General features: G+C 38.2%; 1 protein-coding gene across 29 annotated transcripts in view; it reads left to right on the forward strand.

Annotated features, from left to right (window-relative positions):
- Nucleotides 1-25,036, forward strand: part of PLEKHA5 (pleckstrin homology domain containing A5) — a 230,397-nt gene that overhangs the window by 109,293 nt on the left and 96,068 nt on the right. For 5 of the 29 annotated variants that reach the window (XM_014832420.3, XM_070494813.1, XM_070494817.1 and 2 more), the window contains exon 1: nucleotides 13,366-13,675. The exons of the other annotated variants lie outside the window; for them this stretch is intronic. The gene's annotated coding sequence lies outside the window, so the exon portion shown is untranslated. Of the gene's footprint in view, nucleotides 1-13,365; nucleotides 13,676-25,036 lie in introns of those variants that run through there. 29 annotated transcript variants of the gene reach the window in all.

Here is a 25,036-nt window from a genome sequence, read left to right on the forward strand (position 1 = left end):
ATATGACTAATTTATGGAATTGTAGACAGTTTACCTCAATTACTGTTTCTATTTAAAACATTTTCACTAATTATTAGTCAGTATTCTAATAGAGTAAGATTAATATGATAATACTTCACAAATATGTGGCTTTGAATGTATATGCACATTCTAAAAGTAAAGTTCATCTTATTTTGTGACACATGTATGCTTTATATTTTATAAATGGATTAGAATCTGTCAGAATTGAGATTACCTCTCTTTCAGCCACAGTGGGCCAGCAAATTTTAGGACAATAAGGGACAGACACCAGTGAAAAGGGTTTTTACAATCCCTTTATTCCACATGATATGAAATGCCAAGCACTACCTGGCTAGTGCCTGTATGCTGACTCCAGCCTGCCTCCCTAAGGGTGAGGATCTCAATATCTAAATATTTCAGGGCCCCAGCACTGCTTACGTTTGCTCCACCTTTGTGGAGCCATGTTAGAGGGTTGCCTGCCCCAGAGCCCCAGCCAGCTCCCATTCCACAGGGGAGAAGGGTGTAGCTCCTATCATTACTTTCCTCAGGGCAGAAATTCTACACCACTGCAGAACTTGCTTAGCACATGTAAAACATTTGCAAACAAGTAAAATTTCTAGGCAAAGATGGAGTTTAATTGCAAAATTTGTGGAGGTTTTGTTTTTGTTTTGTTGGTGAGGAAGATTTGCTCTGAGCATCTGTTGCCAGTCTTCCCCTATGTTGTGTGTGGGTTGCTGCCACAGCATGACTGATGAGTGGTGTAGGTCTGTGCCCGGGATCCAAAACTGAGAACCTGGGCTGCCAAAGTGGAGAAGCGGAGCGTGTGGAACTGTAACCACTATGCTGCAGGGCCAGCCCCCAGAATCTGTGGAGTTTTAATACAGAATTGCAAGTGTTGCATCTTCTTTTCTCTTGTTACATTATACTGTATGGTTTGCCTTCTGGGAAGGACCACTCTGATCCTTGCAGAACCTTGCTTTAAAACAACAATAGTAAACAATCTGTTTGTCCCATCTTTAAATGAGAAGGAAAAACAGCCTTATAAAGTGATGTCAGAGGGTCCTAAGCTGCCAACGAATTTCCCCATGGGTCTCCGTAACAGTAAACAGTGGGGGTCTCTTTCATTTGTGGTTTAGGTCAGAATGTTCTTTATCTTTCTCCTGAACAAGATGGGTGGGCAGTTCCATTTGCATGTGTAGGAATTAATCTTCATTTCAGTATGTAGACTCCCAGTTTAAATCTTCTTAGAATGCTGGATGTCAGAAAGAAGATCCAAGATTATGTCCAATGAGGGGAGGAACTGCAGAATACTGTACTGTATTAAAGTTAAAATACTGCTACTGACCAGGATTGATTAAATTCCAATGCACATCTTCCTTCAGATCTTTACATATTTCATATTACAGCGACATCAGTTATTTTTTTAACAGCTGTAAAACTCATATAGTGTAAAATTAGCCATTTTAAGGTGTACAATTCAGTGACATTTAAGTACATTCACAAAGGTGGGCAACCATCACCTCGATCTAATTCCAAAACAGTTTTTTATTTTTCTTTTTTTGAGGAAGACTGGCCCTGAGCTAACATCCCTGCCCATCTTCCTCCACTTTATATGTGGGACGCCTTGCACAGCATGGCTTCATGAGCAGTGTGTAGGTTCACACCCAGGATCCGAACTGGCAAACCTCGGGCCACCAAAGCAGAACGTGCGAACTCAGTCGCTGTGCCACCGGGCCAGCCCCCCAAAACAGTTTTTGTCACCCCTAAAGGAAACCTTGTGCCTGTTAAGCAATCATTCCCCACATCCCCGTTGTCCCCAATCCCTGGCAATGACGAATCTGCTTTCTTTCTCTATGGATTTACCTATTCATAGTATTTCTTATAAAATGGAATCATATACTATGTGACCTTTTGTGTCTCCTTTCTTTCACTTGGCATAAAGGTTTTGAGGTTCTTCCACATTATAGCATCTATTGGTACTTCATTCTTTTTTGTGGCTGAATAATATTCCATTGTATGTATATGCTATATTTTGTTTATTCATTCACCAGTTGGTGGACATCTGGGTTTTTCCACCTGTTGGCTATTGTGAATAGTGCTGCTAGGAATATTTGTGTACAAGTATTTGTTTGAATAGCTGTTTTTGATTCTTTGGGATATATACCCAGGAGTTTAATTGCCAGGTCATATGGTAATTCTACGTTTAACTTTTTGAAGAACCACTAAACTATTTTCCATAGCGGCTTAACTATTTTGCCTTCCTGCCAATGCTAAATATTTATTCTGGGATCCTGAACTGACTCTGAGGCTTCCAGATTGAATTCTGAACCATTGAGATTTTTTATTTTTGATTAGATAACACTACTATATTTTGTTTTATGAAAATTTTCAAAGGCAGCTTATGAAAGTGATCTATTTCTAGTTTGTGTTTGAGTATCCATAATTTGTTAAGCCATTGATCCTCAGGCTTCTGAACAAAAGTTTTAAGAACAATGTTTAAGAACTGAATTTGCTCTATTTATCAAATCAATATATGTATTCCTTTCTTGTTTTGTCTTTTATATCAGATATGTAAGTAATTTTTGAAATATGTAGCTGATTTAGGAATCAGAGAGTAATGGACACACAGAATGATTATTTAGAGTAGGAAAACATTCCTGAGTAGTAATTTTCACGATGTTTTTGATTTGATTGACTGAATTTTACTGCATAAGGAAGTGGGTTATATCTTTCTGGTTGCCAGTGGGTACATCTTTTGTTTCTTTTTCTGTTGTGCAGAACTTAAAGTTTTGGCAGCTTAATCTTCCTTTTGTTGCTCATTGTTAATGCTTTCCATCGCTTACTACACTGAACTGGGCTTCTCCATTCTAAATTACATTTTGATTGATTTAAATATGGTTAATTAATTTGACACAGGATGTGATAGGCTGCTGTTGGTGCCTAAGGAACTGCTATCCACCCTTTCCTCCAACTTTCTTCCAATTAGAAAGTCCAGATTTTGTTCTAGTGGTTTTTTCTTCAGTGTGCTATGTGAAGGCGAGCCTCCTCAGCCGCAGGGTATAGATAGAAATTATTCTTAGTGAGTTAATCCTATTCCCTATGCCAGTGATTGGTTTAAGCCCAAGAACTTCTGTGAAAGTTTTTTTCATTTTCTGAAAAAAGGGAACCCAAGGGGCTGGCCCAGTGGCATAGTGGTTTAAGTTTGCACACTCCGCTGTAGCAGCCTGCGGTTCACAGGTTCGGGTCCCTGGCACAGACATGGCACCACTTGTCAGGCCACGCTGTGGCGGCATCCCACATAAAATAGAGGAAGATTGGCACAGATGTTAGCTCAGGCACAGTCTTCCTCTCTCTCACATACACACACACCCACACGCACAGAAAAGGAACCTAAGACAGGAATTTGTTCCCTTTCTTACTATAAGAACATGACACTTGGAGCTGCAGTGGCAATTGTGAAACCATGAGAGAAAAGTAAGAGTCACAGAGGAGCCCACCCAAGGACCCTGGCATTGTTGAGCCTCTGCATGTCAACCCAGAGACTACCATGCCTCCTCTTGTCATGTGAGAGACTAAATTCTTCATGTCTGAGCCACATTTTAAGTGGGCATTCTGTTACTGAAAGCATCCTAGCTCTCACCAAAGGAAAGGTAAAAAGTATTTGTTAAAATGTGAAAAACTGTTGCTATACTTCATGTTTCCCACATGTAAAATTCAGGAATTTTATAGGTAGAAAAGAGCTGAGGCATTTTATTTAAACTCTTTCCATTTACAGTTGAGGTACCTATAGTCCATCATATAAATTATAAATAAAGATGGAGTTTCCCTAAGGGAAGAAGCAAGTAGAAATAGTCACTAATTTTGTTCACTTGCACATATCAACTACTCAAGCCTATTTTCACCTGAAAATAGTTTTGTGGCCTAGAGTGTAACGCCCGAACACCTGTTGAGTCAATCTCCTGGGGTTTACTTTAGTCCCGTGTATTTTAAACCAGTTCTCCCATGATTCTGAGGCAACCCGTGTTTGAGTTTGGGAACCACTGACCCAGGGCACGTGTCTAAATTTCTCAGTACTTTAGAACTGTACGTTCTGCTGCCCTTTCTTGCTGCTAATAAAAAAGTATTTGAATTTCACATTTCAGAAGCTAAATTTATGCTGAAACATTGGCTGTCAGGGATATGAAATGCATGTGAAAGTACCATTCTTGAATTTGTTCTTTGTTCTCTGTGCACTATTTATTTAGCAGCTTTATTTAGATGTGGCAAATATTTTATAATTTGAGAAAAGGGATTTTTTTGTTTTCTTTCTTTTCTATTCTCTTTTGTATACGTAATAAGCCCCTTTACTTTTCAATAAATACATTGTCTTTTGTTCTAGAACTTGTAGAACTTTTGTTCAAACTCACACTTTTAGGCAAAAGAGAAATTAAGTGGTTTGCATACCCAAACTCTTTAGAAGGCTTGGGTGTGACTGGGCCAGGGAGTGGCGTAGGGGTTGGAAGCCATAGCTCTTAACTCTGCAGGATTTTTGCTGCCTCTCACTGCTGGTTGGCCTTGTTCTGTCATACCTGCTTCCTCTGAGGAGTTAGAACAGTGGCTGCTGGCAGGTCCCAGACCCCAGCTCCACAGCTTCATCACCCTGGAGGACCCTCTCCTGAAAGACTGCTTTGTAACAAGCGCTGTGCCAGGTCCTGGGAAGACGACAGGGAACAAGAGAAACATGTTTGCAATTACAGTAGTCAAGTGAGGGTGGCTGAGCTATCTACATCCCCAAATCTAGGGACGTCGTCGTTATGCTAACTTAATTGTACTAGCAACATTTAGTAACTAGCTATGTTAGTTGGAAAATCTATTTGGTAAGAGTGACCTGCTAAAGAGTGTTTTAAACACAGCGTCCTTTGTTCTCACAAGTAAAGCAGTCTCAGAGATAGGCCTTCTAGGTTTGGAATCAGGTCGTAGATTCCTTCCATTTTCTTGCTTCACCATCCTTGCCTGAAACTTGCTTTCTCAAGATTACTTCATGGACCAAAGTGGCTGCCATTATGTCCAGAAGGAATAAAATCAGAAGAGCAAAAGCGTTCATTTCCTAGCTGCGTCAGCTCCCTTTAAGCATCCTTTCCAGGGGTTCCACGTGACACTCTTATTTACATCTCATTGGCTGTACCTAATTAACGTGGGCTTACCTAGTTGCATGGGAAGCCGGGAAACTGAGTACTGTAGTTGGGGGCACTGCTGTCCTGAATGAAGCTGAGCAAGAAAGGAAGAAGGGTCGTAGGTAGAAATGACCCGCCTGTGACACAGCTGGAGTTATCAAAGGTCGGCCATATTGAGAGTTCATTGGCAAGTTTTCACTCAAAATCTAAGCAGTAGTATAAACTGAGTCAAACTGGTTTTCAAGTCCATATCAAATCCCATTTTATTTTACGTTCATTTGTGTATTCAGTCCACTCAGCATCTCCACACAGTGGAAGCCCACTTAGATTCCAGCTCAAGGCTTTTTATTTGTAGTGGTGGGGTTGTTACTATCAGACCTGTTTTACAGTAAGCAAACTGCTATATGGGAAAATCAACTTTCTCAAGGGCATTAGTGAAAAATCCAAACCCTCACCAACCCTCTGTGTGACTTATAAAGCTCTGCTGATGAATCCCCTTTGATCGTAATCCTTCTCTCTTTATAGCTCTCCCTGGCCTACCAGGTAACGCCCAGGTTCCTTTGTCTAATTAACGTTCACAGAATTCATCCTTGCTCTTGACCTTCCTTTCTAAACCACTGCATTATAACCAAGCCAAACTAACCACCTCATTTTTACTACAGTATTTCTTCATCATGACCTTCCTGTTTTCTGCTCTCCAGATCCTACCCTTCCTTCATAGGTTCACGCTCAAAGCCCATTTACGTTTGTCTCTGCCATTTTGATTGACAGCTTTCAGAATAATAGTTATTTCTTAATGAGCTCTACTTCTGTGTCAAATACTATTGTGACGTCTTTAATGTTTCCATTCATTTGATCTGTATGAGAGTCTTGTGGGTAAGAGGCTAGTGTTGCGTATACCCATTTTAGAGATGAAGAACTGAGGCACAGAGAGGTCCAGTCGTGTGCCTAAGTCTTGATCCAGGATTCTGATCCTAGGCAGTCTGGTTTCGGAATCCCTTTATGCTATAGCATCTCATACTCTTACTTGTATTTTAGTTATGTACTTACTTACCCACAACAAGTTTGGACGTTTCATTCCTTTTTCTTTCTGTTTTAATTCTCCCACAGGATCTAGCAAATGCTTCTTCTACAGAAGAAGCAATATCTTCTGTAAATATTTATTGAGTGAATAAAAAGAAGTATTAATAGTAGTCAAGGATATTAGATCTCAACTCAGGTTGGTGTGTTTGATTTTTTTTTTTTAAGTTTTTTTTTTTTTTTTTTTTTAAGATTTTATTATTTCCTTTTTCTCCTCAAAGCCCCCTGGTACATAGTTGTATATTCTTCGTTGTGGGTTCTTCTAGTTGTGGTATGTGGGACGCTGCCTCAGCGTGGTCTGATGAGCAGTGCCATGTCCGCGCCCAGGATTCGAACCAACGAAACACTGGGCCGCCTGCAGCGGAGCGCGCGAACCTAACCACTCGGCCACGGGGCCAGCCCTTGATATTTTTTTTTTTAACACCAGACAGCAGTATGGGTAACGTTTCCAATAAATTTCCAAAATAAAGTATTTCATTTAAAAGAAGTAATAACTTGTGGGCCAAGGAATTTGTATAAATGAGGTATAAAAACAGACAGATGATCCCTCCAGTGCCAGAAATGTGAGTGTAGAAGTATGGCAAGTTAAAACCTGTTTTGTTTTTGGGTTTACGGGAGAATACCATTCCTCAGTAAAACTGGACCTTGGCAGGCAAATGGTCTTGGCTGTACTTGTTGCCACAAGACCACCGGATTGTGTCTGTTGTGTAATATCGTGACGAGAAAAGGACAGTTTATGAAGTCAGTTACTTTGTCAGGACCTTTGGGTGAGTCAGTTGTAGAGAGAAAAGTATCTCTTAGGTCCTAAGGCTGTATCTGGATCATGAGCCTCCATGATGTATTCTGTCCTGTTCTTTGGTAGTAAAACTTACAAAACCATGCATGTCTTCTTACTTCCTTGCAAGAGGATAAGCAGGAATTTCTTATTGAGTAAATCAAGCGACACACAAAGCAACCATTGTAATTGTTTCTTTGAGGCCTATTTTTGGATGATAATGAAAGTGGTAACACTGTCATATGTTTGATTCTATTCCTGCATGAAAAACAGACCGTGTGTCTGCCAGGCAGATAGTACAAGTGTAGGATCGACTTAGTACTTGAATAATAAATGTTTTATTGGTAAATCATGCTTATCTTTCATAAAACACAAGTATTTCCAAACCTAACTTTATATTAGTTGACCATTGCATATTTAAGTACAAAATGAGTAAATTTAAAGTTTCTGTACTACATTTGTTGCATATACATTCTTTGACTTGAAATTTTTCTAGAACTTTAATGGTTAAGGTGAAAATGTAATTAAAGATTCTAGAGCCTATTAAAAAATTCACCACTCAGAATCCATTTCTTTCCCTATCAAGTGAAATTGTCTTTAAGCACCCAGTAGTAGAGAGTTCAGATATTCAAAGGAGATATAAATATAACCAGACATTTCACTTATAGCTCAGAAGTTGAGATGTCATAAGATAACAGAGAAAGGGAAGAACGATGATCAGTTTTAGTGCTTATGTCGTCACCTTTTAGGTTTTCTCTCTCACTTTGGTTAGTATTTGGTTGTATAAATGAACCTATTACAGTTAATTCAGTCTCCATGAGTATATACTTTCCATTTATTGTATGAAATAGTTTATGTACTGGCAGATTCTTTGAGATGCAAGTTTATATGACTGCAAATTGTGTTGATCACGTCAGTTGTTCCTGATATGCAGTACTGGAACTGCCAAGTGAGGGAGATTGGGGGAAATCTCTCTGAGCAGGTAACCCTTGAGCTGGACCTAAATCTTGTAAATTGGTGAGTACACAAGTTATGACAGATTTCAGAAGGAGGAAGTTATGGCCACCAGTCTCACACAAAAAGTGGAAAGGATTGGAAGAAGAAATAAATTAGAGGGATTACAAAATGGCTAAGTCAGTGTCTTATTAAACTGGCCTTAGAAGGGGCCAGCTTCTTCCTCGATGACCTGAGAACTGGATATTTTCAAATTAGAAGTTCTTGAATCACTTTAGCAAGCAAGTCTATTTTAGTAGCTGCCACTCCCTGGGGAAGAAGATTCTAGTGGTATGGAGGACTTTTTCAGTATAATTGGTTCCTTTCTAAGCAGGTGTTTATGGATTAATTTGATTCTTAAATCACTTAACTCTTCCAATTACTTTTTCCAGGAGTTGTGCTGTGTTGTGAAATTTTGGCTGTAATAGAACACCAAAATGACAGCATGGAACAACCCTTGAACATTTCTTGGGTAATAAATTGAGAATATCTGAACTGTCGTGTCAGTGTCAAGTGAGGATGACTAACATAGTGTTAGAAGTTGTTGGCCCAGCACTCACGTTGATTGTCTTCCTTGGTGGTAGAGAGTTTGTTTGTGTTGATGTGGTGGTTCTGGGCACTACTAAGTACATTTAAAATCTATCAGGTTATCGTGAGGTGTGAGTGCTTAATTTCTGTGAGTTGATTTACTCTTTACCTGCTTACCACTTTTTAACAGAAGGTGATGAGAATTTGAGAGAGAACATATTTTCTTTCAAATTTACTTTCGTAATTAGTGCTACCTTGGTGTTTCTCTTTAGATCATGAAGATGTGGTATGTGGTATGCCAAGATAAGATAAGGGAATTTGGGAATGAAAAGAAAAGGAAACCATCGGTATTCTTATTTGCCTCTCTGTAACCTGGTGTTTGAATATTGTGTTGGGATAGGGAATGTATTTCGTCTTGGTCCCTGGTTCTTGGCACAGAGCTCCTCAAAACCTTGGAATTTTCTAAGTGATGGGAGTGTCTTGTCATTAATGAGATGGTTTAAAGTGGAGTCCCTAGATAGCCTCAGGATGGCACTGGTCACCGGAAAGACCAAGTGACTAGAGGGTTAGAACTTTCAGCCCCACTCACTCACCTCTGGGAAGGCGAAGTGGGAGGTGGAATGGGGACAGATTAAGGTCTATAAAAACTGTTTTTCTCTTTTTTTTTTTTTAAGGAAGATTAGCCCTGAGCTAACATCTGCTGCTAATCCTCCTCTTTTTTTTTTTGGCTGAGGAAGATGCCATGACCCTGAGCTAACATCTGTGCCCATCTTCCTCTACTTTATATATGGGACACCTGTCACAGCATGGCTTGATAAGCGATGCTTAGGTCCTCACCCGGGATCCTAAGTGGCAAACCCTGGGCCGCCAAAGCAGAGCATGCAAACTTAACTGCTGCGTCACTGGGCTGGCCCCTAAAAGCTCTTGAATGACAAGATTTGATGAGCTTCCAGATTGGTGAATGCCTCCATTTGCCAGGAGGGTGGCACACCCCAGTTCCATGGGGACAGAAGCTCCCGCACTCTGGGCTCCCCCTCTGAGCCCTGCCCTATTTTCCTCTCCATCTGGATCTTCATTTGTATCCTTCATAATATTCTTATCAATAAATTGGTAAACATAACTAAATGCTTCTCTGAGTTCTGTGAGCCCCTCTAGCAAATTAATCAAACCCAAGGAGGGAATCATGGGAACCTCCATTTTATAGCCAGAGGGTCAGAAGCACAGGTGACAGCTTGGACTTCCAATTGATATGTGAAGTGGGGCAGTCTTGTGGGACTGAGCCCTTAACCTCTGGGTTCTTGTGCTGTCTCCAAGTAGATGGTGTCAGGATTGAGTTAATTGCTTGGTGGTGTTGGGAAAAACACATGTTGGAAATATACACTTGTGTTCTTCTCATTGTACTAGTGTTTTTCTGATCTAAATAATTTGTTTTAAATGCCTTGGGAGATAAAAGTCAGTAATCAGCTGATGAAACATGAGTGTTATACAGCATAGACACTGTATGGAAAAGAGATTGGTAGATCTGTTCCTTACCCCTTAAAAGAACTTCTACTTTGGGTATTAGTGATGAGTAAATTGGCACCAAATTCTGGAGACAAGTTGTTGGGTGCTGGATTGAGTCATTAGGACTAAAGACTGTTTTGCAAAGTGAATGTTGGGGGGCCAGGTCACATATTGTCAAGGTCAAGGGTCGCATTTGCAAGAATTGTCAAGAGTTTTAAATGCCACTGAGAAGTGAAGTAACAATAAGAACTGTGAAAAATGTTAGTTATCACAACTGAATCCTCCATCATTATCACAAACATGCTGAAGGAATGCATCAGAACACGTCATTTGGTGGCAGATAATTTGGAGGCCCTCACTGGAGGTTTTCCTTTGGCTTTTTAATGAAGCGTGGTTCCTGCCCTATAGCATAGAGATACATGAAAAGAGAATCAGGATTCATTGAGATTTAGGATTCCCTACTGATTTAAAGAAGTTTATTAGCTCTGACAAAGTAGTGGGGCATACATCCACAGTCTCCCTCCGCTTCCTTTCCATAAAATGTGGTTTGGGCAGAATTGAGAAAGCTAAACAAGCCATCACTGACATTTGGGAAAAGCTGGGCAGAATCTTACAAGGTACTCATGAGAACTGCCCTATCACTATGCATTTTTTTCCTTAAATAAAGTTTCTCTGTTAATTGGGCACCTTTTGTAGGTGTGAAATTTAGATTGCATCTTAAATTTGTGCTTTTATAACTACTGCTACCTCAAACTGAAATCTCCTCTTGAAATAGTCCGGTCAGCTGTCATTTACTTTGCTAAGCCTTTTCCAGATTCCCCCAGGCATTTAGCCACTTCCTGTTCTGTGCTCTGCAAATCAGGTTATGTTATAATGATCTGTTTACAGCTCTCTCTTCCCTATTAAACTGTCAGTTCCAGGCTGTTATGGCCTTGAGAAGGAGGGACCTTATCTTACTCCCTCTCTCTGTCCACTGCCCGACCACAGTGTTTTCCCTGTGGAAGCCCATCCGTAATCCGTGGGCGGGTGGGTGGGTGGGGGATGAAGGGTCCTGAGCCTTGCAGGTCCTAGAGAAATGGTGCAGGGTGCTGGTAACTTCATAAACCAGACCCTTGGTCGACTTGTTAGTTCTCGGTATTCCTGGTAATCTTCCAGAGTCTCTTGATAGATCTCTGCTGCTTCATTATTACTGTTTTTCTCCTGGCAGCCATATGCAGAATGAACCATGCCACCATGGGGTTTTGCAAACATATTATGCTGTGGTTTTATTACAGAAATGTCTGTCTTCATATGGGATAATTTTATAGCATATACACCGATGAATACATCTAAACCAGATCTGCAAGAATAATATAAATCTTCCTTCTTAGTGTGTTTTAGCGGTGTTTTGTTTTAACTAACTGATGGGAGGGCAGTCGAAGACTTTGTTACATAATAAAAGGTCAAATTGGCTTGGGGTAGGGCTAATAAACTTAGTACATTTTAACCTTCATACATGCTGTTTCTAAGTTGTTATGATTTATGTCAGTTAAAAGACACTGTCCTTTGCTTTTAGAACTATGGGAAAAGTTATTTTGCTGACTTCTTTTTGATGTTTTCAAGAATGAGTTTTGTTTTCTATTTTAGTGTGAGAAGTTTAAACTGTACGTAATTGAGACCAGCAAAACCTTGACTTTGAAAAAAATGAGAGAGATCGTGAATCACTACTTTTCTAAGACATACGCAGACCCTTCTGGTTATAGCAAACGGTGCTGGCTGGCTTCTCTATATTTCAAACTGCATGATGAAACAATTTTGTTTTCTCAACTTGAGATGCTATTTTTAATTTTTGTTACAGCAGTTTCATATCAACGGAGTGTTTTAGCACCAGTTATGTCACATGCTAGATTTAGTTGTAAGACAACTCACATTGAGCTATCTGAACGTTTTTATGTCGTTAGCATTCTAACAAGACATTTATAATATATTTTGTAAGATGCTTTGTCTGTACCCTGTTAAGAATCACCATTTTGGGTGAAGGGCATGAAATGCCAAAGAAATACAGCCAGCCGTTAAATATGAGTTAACATTTAATTAAACCCTGATTATGCGGTAGGCACTGCGCCATTTGCTTCCGTGGTTTTTCTCATATAATTCTCACAAAAATCTCATGAGGATTAAATTGTTGTCTTTATTTTCCATATAAGGAAATTGAGGCTTGGAGAGGCTAAGCCACTTGCCTGTGGTCAGAGGACTTTTGAGAAGAAAAGCTGGGCTTGAACTTGGGTGGTCTGACTCCGGAGCTTCCGTGCTTGTGACCATTGAGCTGGACTGCCTCCTGCGCGAACAGGCGTATGCAGAAAGGCTTGACTTCACCTGCAGTTATCACTGTGTGATGGCGTGGTATTTTCTATTAGATTTGCAAAGAAAAAAATAATTGTCTATACCCGGTATGTGGGGAGAGGAGAAATCTAATACATTGAGGTACAAATATAAATTGAGGTCTTTTTGGGGCACTAAGCACGTACACGTTGGAAACATGCACACGCTTTGACCGATCCATCCCACTTCTAAGAATTTTTCTATAAACACAGAAAAGCACAAAGATGTCTGGACAGTGATATACATTAAGCGTTGTTTATAATAACCAAAAATTAAAAATGAAGTGTCCAGCAGGAATCAGGTCTACATAGTTGTGATGGACAGTGTCAAATAAGGACAAGTTAGGAATATAATTGCTGACATGGCATATTGTTGAATGAAAAAAGCAGGTCGCAAAACAACATGTGTAGTTTGATTTCTGTATTTTGAATAAATATATGTTTGCATATTCAAACTCTGGTCTAAAAGGGTGTTCACCAAAATGTTAACAGCTGTTATCTTTTCCTGCTACATAGTAGAACTTAGTGAGCAAACCTGTGGGCACTGGAGACCCTGTACCTAGGTCTGAATCCTGCTCAGTCACTGGCTAGCGTTGTGACCAAGGGGACTTTCCCTAACTGCTCTGTGCCTCAGTTTCTTCAGTAAAGTGAAGATACGTAATTAACAGGCCTCTGTGAGGCTGAGTTCGTAAAGTGCTTGACGTAATAAGTGATCAATAAATCTGAGCAGCTGTTATAATTTCTCGGTGGTAGAACTCCAGGCCATTTTAGTTTTCTTTATACATTTTATTGGTTAAATTCTTAAAATAAGTATATATCCACTTTGGAAACAACGTTTTTAAAGGAGCCGTTTGAATTGGTACGCTTACAGTTTTAACAGGAACTATCTATCTATTTAGAGCTGAGGTTATTTAAAATTTCTCACTGAACGTTTTCCAGAGCGGTTTGCAACCACATATGCTGGTATGTTACCCTCTGCTCTGTGCCACCTTTAAAGGAATTGACATCATATTTTACTCTTATGGCTTGACGGCATGCATAATCACAACAGATTCTTCCCGGAGAAGCTGCCTCAGTTTGCGACTGCAGTGACATGTTAGTGTGTGACGTCAGTCTGGTGTCAGACTTGCAGAGTGGCAGGCCAGCCCCGTGCACTGCCTTGGTTCCGAGTCCCCACAGTGCTCATTTGGGAGCAGCTCAGAGACAAAGGAAAGAGTTGAGTCTTTTTTTATTCCAGTACTCTTTTTGCCTGTAGTTTACAAGTGCAATTTCAATGAAGGCTGGTGAGTAATTCTAGTTATTTTTATCTATTGATAATAAATAGCTAATGGCTAAATGAGCAGTAGTCCTTTTTTCTCAGTTACTGGTCCTGTGGTAAATAATCTTTGTAGCCCGAGTGCCAGACATAGTGCCTAGTGCAAAAGATTTACATATAGAAATGTTGCTGTAACTGGACTATTGTTGTAGAAATGTAAAATATATCATCAGTTTTCAAATGACTTGGGCATTTTAAGATGTAATCTTCCTCTTAGTCTCTCCTTAACTTTAAGCTGCATAAATGCAGAGTAGTTGCAGATTGCTTTAAAGCCTAAAGATTTTCATTTAAAATTTTAAATTTGTCTTGTTTATTTTTTAACTTATTCAGAGGAGAAGCTTGATTTTTTTTTTCTTAAAACAAAACAAATAATTCTCAGAAGTTCCTATGGAAATACTAGCTATTTGTTACATAATGCTTTCATTGAAATTTTTTTTATTAGTCTAAACTAGCAATTCGTTGAAGCTGCTGCTATTTATTCAATTCTTTAGTTATTTGGGCTGGTTCAGTGCTGTGATTCAAAATAGGAATCCTCATTAACCTAAAATTTAAGAGCAATATAATAACAGGAGATTATTATAGACAACATTTTGGATTTAAAGAAATTAAGAAAGTTGCTGCTGCCGTTGGTTGTAAAGGCTGGGCAACGTACTTTTAAATAGTTATTTCTTATTGACATTAATTCCCATCTGTTTGAATTGCACTATGTAAATTTATTTAGTTGTTTTGAAAGCATTAGTTTAACAAGTATGTTATATTGGGTAAGATTTTTTTGTAAATAGCTATTTTGCTTATAACTTTTTTCTCCATTTTGAGTAGATGAATGATATTTTAATTTCATACTAATTATAAGGTACAAACTGAAGCCTTTAAAGTCTTGTACATTTTGCCATTTCTGGCATAATTCTTTTCATGCAGATTCAGTAGCTGCCTTGTGATTTCAAGGTCTTTTGGAGGAATTTTCAAACAAAGTTTTCTCTTAACAGGCACTTTCTCCTTTTTAAGTCTAGTGGAGGAAAAGGCAATATGGAGATTCTTAATAAATATGTTAAATATGTTCACATCAATTTTCCAAAGCAATTAAAGAATAAGACTTGTATATATTTTTATGTGAATAAGATAATTAGGTATTAAAAGGAAATGATCTAAATGAGCTTTTTATATGTGAATGTGCCAAGATACCAAATTTGAGGAATTAGCAATAACTGTTTCATATTATGACTTCTAGTACATTATACTTCTGTATTGAGAAGCTTGGAAATATAGAAGTAAGGTTTCAAGTTCATTTTATTTAACTTGACGGCCTTAATTCAAGATGCACAATTTTTCCCTTAAGTTGCAGAATTTTCAGCTTCCAGCTGAAAATTGTGCCCAGAGTTAGAAAATTTAAGTATATGAAGAGCTCATGAATATTTTTATTCCCTTTAAAATGTATTCTGAATCCACTTATTTTAACATGCTTTTAAAATAGCCTGTATTTAAACATAATCAGTAAGTTACTGTAGTAACGATGAATTGGAATATATTCAGTATATATTTTAAACAAAGATGTTTTTGAGGAATTATGACATCAAAGGTCATTGGCCTAAATGCTACTAAAGTTCAAGTGAGGAGAAGCTACTTAAATTTTTTTGTATGAACAGGAAATTAAATCTGGCCAAAAAAAAAAGGAGGGGTGATGAGCAGAGCTTCGGGGGCAAGGCGGGTAACCTGAAATTGTCCTAAAAGTTTTACTCAAGTCTAAAGCAGTAGAGAACAAAGTTCTTGTCTGTTTTCTAATGAATAAAGTATGCTTTGAAGGAACCCTTTCCACCAATACCGAAGCCCGATGGAAAAGTATAATTGTGCTATTCTTCAAGTTTGAAATTTAGCTTAGTAAACTCAGATGGAATAGTATTCTTTAAGCCCCTTACACTGTTGAACTGTATTTTTATTTCCTATTGGTGTACAGTACAAAACATTGTGCATATTAGATGCTTAATGAATATTTGAGCATGAATAAATGAATTGATTATGAGCAAGTTAAATGAATGAAGATATCTTGATCCTTGTATAGGAGAGATTCCGTCTTTGCTGTAATGGGGGAAACCTGCTGGTTATCTAACCAACTAATAGTGTCCCGTGGCCTTGAGCTCTCTTAGGAGGAAATGTGTCTCTCAGAGTCCAGGCCTGCCCTCACGGTGTCCTGCAGTGACCACTGCATGTCCTTGCCGGCTCTCCTCACTGTATCTGGTCTCTGCTGTAGGAAGTGGGCCTTACTCTGCTATTCTGGGTCAGATTTCTATCCCACTCCTGCCTCATCTCTAAGTGAGAAATTTCTCAGTGCTTGGGGTAACGATTTGTGGACTAAACGGAGCCTTAATTAAGTGCTGTGTGTGTCACATAAGTGCGTTACTATTTGGACCTTTTCAGAGTTACAAAAAATGTATTGCTTGAAATTGAAGTGACAAAGAACCTGGGAGTAAAGCAAATACATTGCGTCAAAACTTACATAGTAGATTTTATATACATAAGTATATTGTGACTCAAAGCCTAGATTTTCTGCCCCATTTTTGTGTCCCCTCCCTTCAGTCTATGCTGAAATCCCCCTGTATCTGACTACTCCTGCTGGTCCTAGGAGGCTAAGTTCAAGTGGCAGCCACTTCTGTGCTGTGACATCTTCCCTGCTCTTCCCTGTTGCAAGCAAATCAATCCCTAATCCGTCCCCCTTTGTATTTCATTTATGGTTGTATTACTCTCCCTTTTGTTTATTTGTAATGTTATTGACGCTTTGTCACCAGTGCCTGTCTCATAATGAATGAAAGTATTTGTTCCACTACAACATAACCATTTTGAAAGAAAGTCTACTGTTTTTACAAGATCTTTTTGCTTCTTAGATGTATCATTTGACTTATTAGTAACTGCCTTTTTGTTCTTGAAGTAATTATTTAGATAAAAGCTCATGCAGTATTAAAATGATTAAATACTGTGCAGTGAACAATAGTAAAATTAAGTGATTACCGACTTTTTTTCTATTTGAATTGAGCTATTTATTCTGTCAGTTTGACTTAATTGGAAAGAATGTTTCATCTACCATAAAATAATTGGGTCATTTTGAAATTCTGTTGTTATTTGTGTGTGTGTTAGAATTAAGTTAATTTTTTTAAGTGGTGTGTGACCACATGCAAAAGAGACAATGCTTAAATTTTTTTCTAGTTTGTTGTTTGCTTCCTTCCCAATAGCGTAGTAAACTTCCATTTAATGCATGTTAACAATAAAACGTTAGTAATTAGCATTCACTAGGGAGTAGTAGAGTTGTCTGAATTAATGAAATTCTAGGTTATATATATTTTTAAAGGCCACATTATTGCTTTTAAGTGACAAGAATAATATTTCCGACCACTGACATGTTTCTGAGTTGGGCTTCTGCTTAGTTTATTTTAAAACTCCATTAGACTTTCATAATTAATAATATTTCATATACAAGTGACTGTGGTTTTTCAAGTAAGTATTTTTTAAACCACTAAAATATACCCTGTGAGCATTTATGTGGTTTTCCAAGTGATTTTTTGCCTAGATCATTCAACAGCAAACTTTAGCCTTAGATCAAATGGTCAGGTTCCTCGTTTATTAAACTAGAGTTATATGCAAACCATTGCGCTTGCCAATAAAGAGAGGGCAGCGAGACAGCACCTTTTTAAAGCAAGGAAGTGACAGTTTTACTTCTTTTCAAGAAATCTAACTCTGCTAGTACATTCAAGTTTAACTAATATTTGGTGAGGGCTCTGTTAGATCCGGGTCAAATACTGTGTTGCCACGAGGTACTCTGTCCTTTCAAAAGCCCTGTGGGATAGAGTATTTGGTTGTGGTGGTTTGGGTTTCCATTCTACAGAAGGAAGTTGAGGCTCAGTGAGGAGAATGGTCTCAATGGGAGAGAGCCTGTTACTATGAGGTGGATTAGGATGCTGTTAACAGGGTCTTATGGACGTAAGATTCTAAACTAAGGCAGTGATGGAGATGTGAGTAGCTGTCTACTCTCATAGTGTGAGTTCTGGGTGGCAGCTAGAAATGTCACCTGATTCTTGAACACTTGACAGAAAATTACTTGGTTGGATTAGTATGTACATTCTAAAAGTCATATTTCTGTTTTGACCATGAAGTGCCATTTAACCTTCCTGTTTAAAAGCTTCTTCAGTTAAGAATCACTCACATGACTTACAAGTGAAAGAATTATCTAAATTATTTTAGTCATTTTTGCTTATAATGTAATTTATCGAGTGATCTACAATGTCCCCATACCATGACACTCAGCATAGGTAACGTTTCTTAATGCGATAGGTACATTTTGTTCCTAACTAGCATGGTATTAATTGAATTATTCTTGTGTTACTTCCAAAATTATTTAAAATCTATTAAAAAGTGTTTATTTTGTAGATTCTAAATGTGCGTGTTGGTTTTATTTATGAAGAGTTTTTTCAAAAGATGATTTGAAATTTATTTGTAAATAACCAAAAACTAAAACAGATGAATTTGTATGGAAGCCTCATGTTTGGGATTTTTTATTTTTCTCTTTCTTGTTCCTGGTCTCTAATAATGCTTTCAGCTTTGTGCTGCAGCATTGTATCGTACTCTTGGAAAAAACAAGATTTTCAGTTCCCGTTGGCTGCTTTTCTAAAAACTCGTGTGTTACAATTGTTATTATTTGTGCTTAAATTCTTTGGTACCTATAATCAGGGAAATGTGAGATAGCATTTATAAAGGTGTTGTGTAATTTTGCCTAAGCAGCTAACTAAAAGTGGCAAATGATTGTGAAGAATTAGAGAATGGGAAGATGGAAAAGAAATAATCGGTTTAAAATTAAATTGAAATCAAGAAAGGTTTTGTTATTTGGTTCAGCTAGAAATTGTCTTGGGGTGATGCTCAAAGAGGCGCAGGGAAGGACGCTGCTTGTACGTGGTCATGGAAGAGGGGAAAGACAGCCGAGGGAAGTATAGTGTTCTGTTTGCTTTGAGTACCACTGAGCAGAAACGTGGGGGAAGATGTAGGGCCGAACTGAAAAGTCTCATTGGCTGTGATAAGAGTCAGGGAAGCGGCAGCTGTTGAAAGGGGAGGACCTGAAAAGGATGCAGCTGGGCCCTTGGGGGCACCTCTTCCTCGCCCTGTCACCGTGTGACTTCTGACAGCTTTGTCAAAGCTGTGAACCTCGGTTTACTCATTTGTAAAATGAACAGACTATACCTCAGGGGGTCTGTGTGGGGATTGATGGTCAAGTTTCAAGTGCAGCCTGTGACAGCTGGGTGTGTGGGCAGCAATGAGCGCGACGCTCAAGTGGTGGTGATTGTCAAGGTGATGATTTTAGTATTTATTAGCATTAAATAGTCATTTATCTCCTGGGAGTGAGGATCGGTGAGGTGCTCACATCTGATGAATTCTTCCTTTTCCACCAAGAAATCAAGGTTTTCCATTTTCTAAGTGATGAGAGGAGAAAGAGTAGAAGATAAAGGGTTAAGACCTTGAGGAGAATTTGTAGTTGGTGGGTAAATGAATCACTGAGGTTGGAGCAGGATGTCTGGAAGCAGTTAGTTCTAAGTTAAAGGCAAATGGCATTTAGAACTAAATGTGGGGAAAGGAAATATATACTTTTCATGTTTTGCAAAAAAAAATTACAATCTTTTAGATTGTTAACTCAGTGGTTATTTCTTCACATAACTCAGGCTCAAGAATTTAGTTTCCCTTAAGAAAAGGCAGGGTGCTTTTCGTGTTTTTCTTTTGTTCTTAAACATTGCCTTTAATTGTAGGCACAGTTTTCCATGCCAGCATATTTTCAGTTTAAAAATAAATTGCAGAAACATTGTGGTAGCCAGATTTCAACATAACATTTTTCTCCTTTTTATTAAAATGAAAAAACTTAAAATAGTTATCTATACAAAACATTAATGAACTTTTTACATTTTACAATATTTTAAAAATTATCTTGGACTGCCGTGGAGTGAAGTGATTTAATAACAAATAACCAATTGAATAACTAAGTCACTGCTACAAACATGCTTTTAAACCTAATTTGAGACTGTTTGAGTCTCAATGATGAGGCTTTATGATTTCTATTGATAAAAGCTCTTCAATTTTAAAACAAACTGGAGAGCATAGTTATTTGACAGTGTAATGGAGAATAGGCAGAATTGTGAATGTAGAATACTCTTTTTGGTTTGAGTAGAAAAATACTGAAAGTAAAAGAGTTATAGGTACATATCTGAGCTGTTTGCTATGTAGTTTTCTACCTAAATTTGAGAAATACAGTAACTTCCATGGTTTCTACACCTCTTTACCTTGTGCCAGTCTTACAGCGTTGTGGATATGTGGCAGCTTTTTTGGATTGGGCCCTTGTCAAAGTCTAAGTCATGATACTGGCTTCATTACCAGGAGTGCCAGAAGAATTGCCAAACCACTATGATACCCTGTTTTTCTTAGACTAAATTAAATCTGTCTTTCTTTGTCCTAAGGAAAATACGTGATCAGAGCAAATCATACAAATGGGTCTGCATCTGAGTTTAATAAGAGACAACCAGAACCTCTTCTGTGGGACAGAGTTTTCTAAAATATATATTTTTTGTGCATAGCAGATAATTATCAACCTTAATGCCACAGTTACACATAGGAAAAACACTACCTAATAAAGCTTGCTTTGTCTAATATGTCACTCGGAAGAGTTACATTGCCTGTTATTGACAATATGCTAATAGCGATTTCAGTGTTTATTTCTTAAATTACAAAACAGAATGGATTTTGTATTAAAGCAGTCACTAGAGGGTTGCCCATGAAATAAGGTGTTTAAAACACACACACACACAGGTACTCTCGTGGGAAGGAACTGCAACACTAAGAAGTAGCCAGTACATGGTTATTAATTGGCCAAAGCATTAAAAAAAAAATTCTGAGAGTGGAAATAAGTTCATGTTAAGTCTTACCCTCTGTACCTTCCCAAAGTAAGAAATTGGCAAAAGCCATTTTCCTCTTTTACCAGATAGAACAGAGAAGTCTCGTTTGGAACATGCTAGTGCAAGTATTTTCTTTGGAACCTATGTGAGTTCCTTTCTCTAAGGAAAATGAGATGTTTCCTTAGCCAATAGCCTTTCCCTTCCCATCCTCCCTTGCTATTGCCATATAACCTCGTTTTATCCCCTTTCCTCTAGATGGGCCACAGACAAGGTTGTGAATCTTGATTGGTGTAAGTTCACTTGCTGTCGATTCAGTTAGGCAGACTCTCATATCTGGCTATGGAGATTCTAGACAAAGATGGCCAGGGACCTTTTGGGAAGCTTCTTGAAAGGGGTTATGTAAAGGGAAACTTTCTTTTCACCTCCGGACTTTGGGGTCTGCATGTGATATGTAAGACTACAGCAGCCAGTTTGTGACTGTGAGGGTGCCTAACTAAATAGGACAATCGTGAATAATTGTATCTCCTTGAAATCATAAATATTCTTATTTTTATATCAGGAATAGATCCTTTCCATACTTTGTTCAAAGAATATAGTATGTACTGATATATGTAGCATTTTTCTAATTTTTAGTTTTAATTCTTTAATCTAGAACTCAGTACTATATTCATTGTTGCAAAAATCAAACAAATCCTAGTATTTTAAAGAACTTCTCATGAGAGTATTTTACCTATATGTAAGTATCAGATATAAGATTTACATTTGCTTTCAACAAAGGTTGCATAGTTTGGGCCTTATGTCGGATAGCAGGAGTTTTAAAACCAGGTTTCATTTGTCAGTCCATAGTTAATTGTGTTGAATTCTTTCGGTTTTTTCCTTGTATAGTTTGAAATAACAGTCCGTTAAGAATGAACTAGTTTGTTCAGTATTACTGACTTTTATCATTTTACTAGTAGAAATCTAAAACATCATATTAGCAAACAAATCTTTTTTCCATCCCTTTCTAAAGATTTTCTTGGGGATTGTATTTGAAATGGCCATTTTGTGCATTTTATTCATCTATTTAGTGTGGGGGGGGCAGTTCTTTCCATAGGGGTCTCATTTGCCTTCTCCTTTATGCTTCTTATACTGAGGGAAGAGTGTAGCAATGAGGACTGAACAAAAAAAATCTCACTCCAACAACGCTGGAAAGGGACACAGATTCAAGCTTCGCCGATCTTCAGAACGCTGCCATACAGCCATACACGAGTTATTCGTGATGTGAAAGCACCTTCACTTAGAGTTGATTGAAACCCAATAAATGGCTCTGTTTCCATAAGTAGGTTCTAGGCGCTGTATAGTCCATCAGCTTTCCCTCTTTATGTAGGCTCCCAGAAAGCTCAGAACTGCTTAAAAGTAGCACAGCTCAGCCCAGGTTTTCGGTACAGTAACCTACATGATTCATTATCGGGTTCACAAATATATAAAATTTAAAAAGGAATTGAGTGGACTAAGGAATTTATGTTCTTTCTCCAGTAGACATGTCATTTTAAATTTGTTAGTTATATAATTTGATGGAAATATATACCATTTTATACCCACAGTAATTTATTCATCTTAGGATCCTTTAAAACCAAATTATTATTGAATGAAATAGTCCCATGGAGGCTTTAAATAAGCAGGTCTTTCATTTGATCTTCTAGTTATAGTAAGTGATTAAATGTCTAGTAATAAATAGTCAAGAGGGCATAACGCCACAGAACAAGGAATTGTGTTGCTTTTTGTCAATTTCTTGATATCTTTTTCTAAAAAGGGCATTGATTCAGTCCTTTTATCTGAGCCTCTGATACAGCATGAACCTCAGTGTGAGCCAGCGAATGTGACCTATTTCCCTCAGTCCTGAACTCTCTGGAATAGCTGAGTCCTTTTTTTTTTTTTTTTAAGTGTTTGTCACTCTTTAAGAACTTTCTCGCATACTGCCTTTGCTAGCATAAAAACACAGCTAATCTTTCTCTGGGATTTTATATTAGAGTTACTTTTCCCCTCTATCTTTTTGACATATGAGGGGCAGGTATCTTTACCAGAAGCATGGAAGCCAAGAGAGATCACAACTTTAATCTTTTACAGTAAATACTGAGTAGTGAAATGTGAGTTTTAAGCAGTTATTTGAGTAGGTGCTAAACTGTTTTAATTTAAACGGTTGACTGAACAGTAATCTAATAACAATGACATATGCTGAACGTCCTGTAGTTCATAATAAAAATAAATAACAATTATCGAGGGCTTATTATGTTCCAGGCCGTGTTGATACTATTCTCTTTGTTGATCCTCGTAAACATCGCCACTAGAAAGTAAGCGCCCTGAAGGCAAGGATTTTTTTATGTTGTTCATGCTATCACCGGTACCTAGAACAGTTGTGAAAAAAGTAAAGTAATGACCTGTGACATAGCTACTGTTAGTAAATTGAGGAAATAGAGGCACAGAGAGGTAAAGTAACTTGCCTAAGATCACCTGGTGAGTAAGTGGAGGAGCTGGGATTCAAACCTAGGTAGTCTGATAACCTCTGACGAATAAGGTAGTTGTTAGAGAGCTGTGTTAGTCTAGTGTAGGGTTTCCCAGCCTCAGCACGATTGACGTTTTGGACTGGGTGCTTCTTTCTTCTGGAAAGCTTTCCTGAGCATTGTTAAGATGTCTAGCAGCATCCTAGCCTCTACCCACTACACACTAGCAGCAGCTTCCCTTCGTGACATTCAAAAATATTACCAGACATTTCCGAATGTGCCCTGTGAGGTAAAGTGACCTCCAGTTGTGAACCACTGGTCTAAACCTACACGTTAAAATACCACAGACAGAAATCTGGAAGGAAGAGTAGGTGAACACCTGGCATTACATTTAGAAAAGCTTGGAAGTGCCACAGTGAGTTGAGAGACAAGGCAGGAATTAGTTCGTTCTGTGACCATAGTGTGTTTTATATCGAGACCTGAATTTTATGCCTTATTTGTAAGGATTCCTCTAGAAACACAAATTTATAAAGACATATCTTTCCAGTTTTTTCTTTTCATTCATGAAGAGCATAAAATCTCTGGCAAGGCTTTTAAAAATGACACCTTGTCTATCAAAGCTTCAAGTGCATTTTTAGTAGCACTGAGGTCTGTTAGTTCGTAATTTAGTGGTGCAGTCAGTTTTGCTATAACACAACCCGAATGTTCCTAGGAATCACCTCGCTGTGCAGAATTGGGCAATGAAAAGCATGGGGCTTTTGTCAAAGTGGGTTTAGGAGCATACCACTCACAAACTTCATTAGTGACATATAAAAATAGGGATAGGAGCCTAATAAAAGTGGTTATACAGTTTCACATATCTTACATAATTAGGAAATGCAAAAATGCTGCACATACACTTTGCCTTGAAAAAGTCCTGCAGTTTGATTGTGGAAATGGACATTGGAAGGGTTGTGAGCTGTTGGTAGTGTTGGAAGTAGGGCTAGCTGAAGTTAGATAGAAAGTTGTATCACTACACGTGGATGGGTGTGTTTCATAAAACAGGCAAGGAACTGAAGTGGCTGGTAGACGTTTGAGGTTGTGCCAGTGAGTGACTTGTATACTCCTGTGTGGCTGGAATTCTGTTGGGTGCAGTTTTCTGCATTCACCTGGAGTTTCCCACAGAAAAGATCATGCATAAACAAATACAGATCTCATGTGATGCTCAAATTGTCCCCTAATATATGAATTGCAGTGGAACACGCTTCTACACAAGCGTTATAGCAAAAGTGGTAGTACTCTTGATCTGAATTTTGGGGCCCTTCAAAAGAATTTTTTAAATTGTGGACTACAAAAATGATGGCAAGGGTAGATGAAAACATAAGCTTTGTAAATAACGCAGGGGACAAACTTTGGTAGAGTTGAAGAAAGGCGGGGAGTCATTGTCTTCCCTGCCCTGCCCTGCGGTCCTGAGCACTCACTCCTTTGTGCCGAGGTCAGTGGTCATGACTTGGTACTTACCAGTGCGCCAGCCCCTCCCAGAGGGCCTGGTTGCTATATGTATTAAAGAATTAATGTATTATGTTTTTGAAAGAATTCTATACATTAACAGAGATGGCTTTGTGGAAATTTTTTTTAAGACTCATTTGGATTTCATTTACATTGCTTTTGTTGATTGGCGCTTAGTATTTATTTAACTCATATTTTCAATTTCTGTGAGTGATTTAGAAATGATGTTTATCCTTTACCATTACAGTACTTAAAAATGCAACATTAGTATAAAAACGAAGTGTAAATGCCAACGTAAGGAGGAAGGATTCTGAAATTTAAAAATATATTTAAAGCATATATATATTTAGAGCAGTGAAGACTGACAAGTCCTATCAAATAGTGGAAAATTAGCATGTTTAAACAGTTAAGGCTGGAATTGATATGTTAGTTAGTCATGCTTTTAAT

The sequence above is a fragment of the Equus asinus genome, chromosome 22, assembly GCF_041296235.1.
Source record: "Equus asinus isolate D_3611 breed Donkey chromosome 22, EquAss-T2T_v2, whole genome shotgun sequence".
Classification (NCBI taxonomy): domain Eukaryota; kingdom Metazoa; phylum Chordata; class Mammalia; order Perissodactyla; family Equidae; genus Equus; species Equus asinus.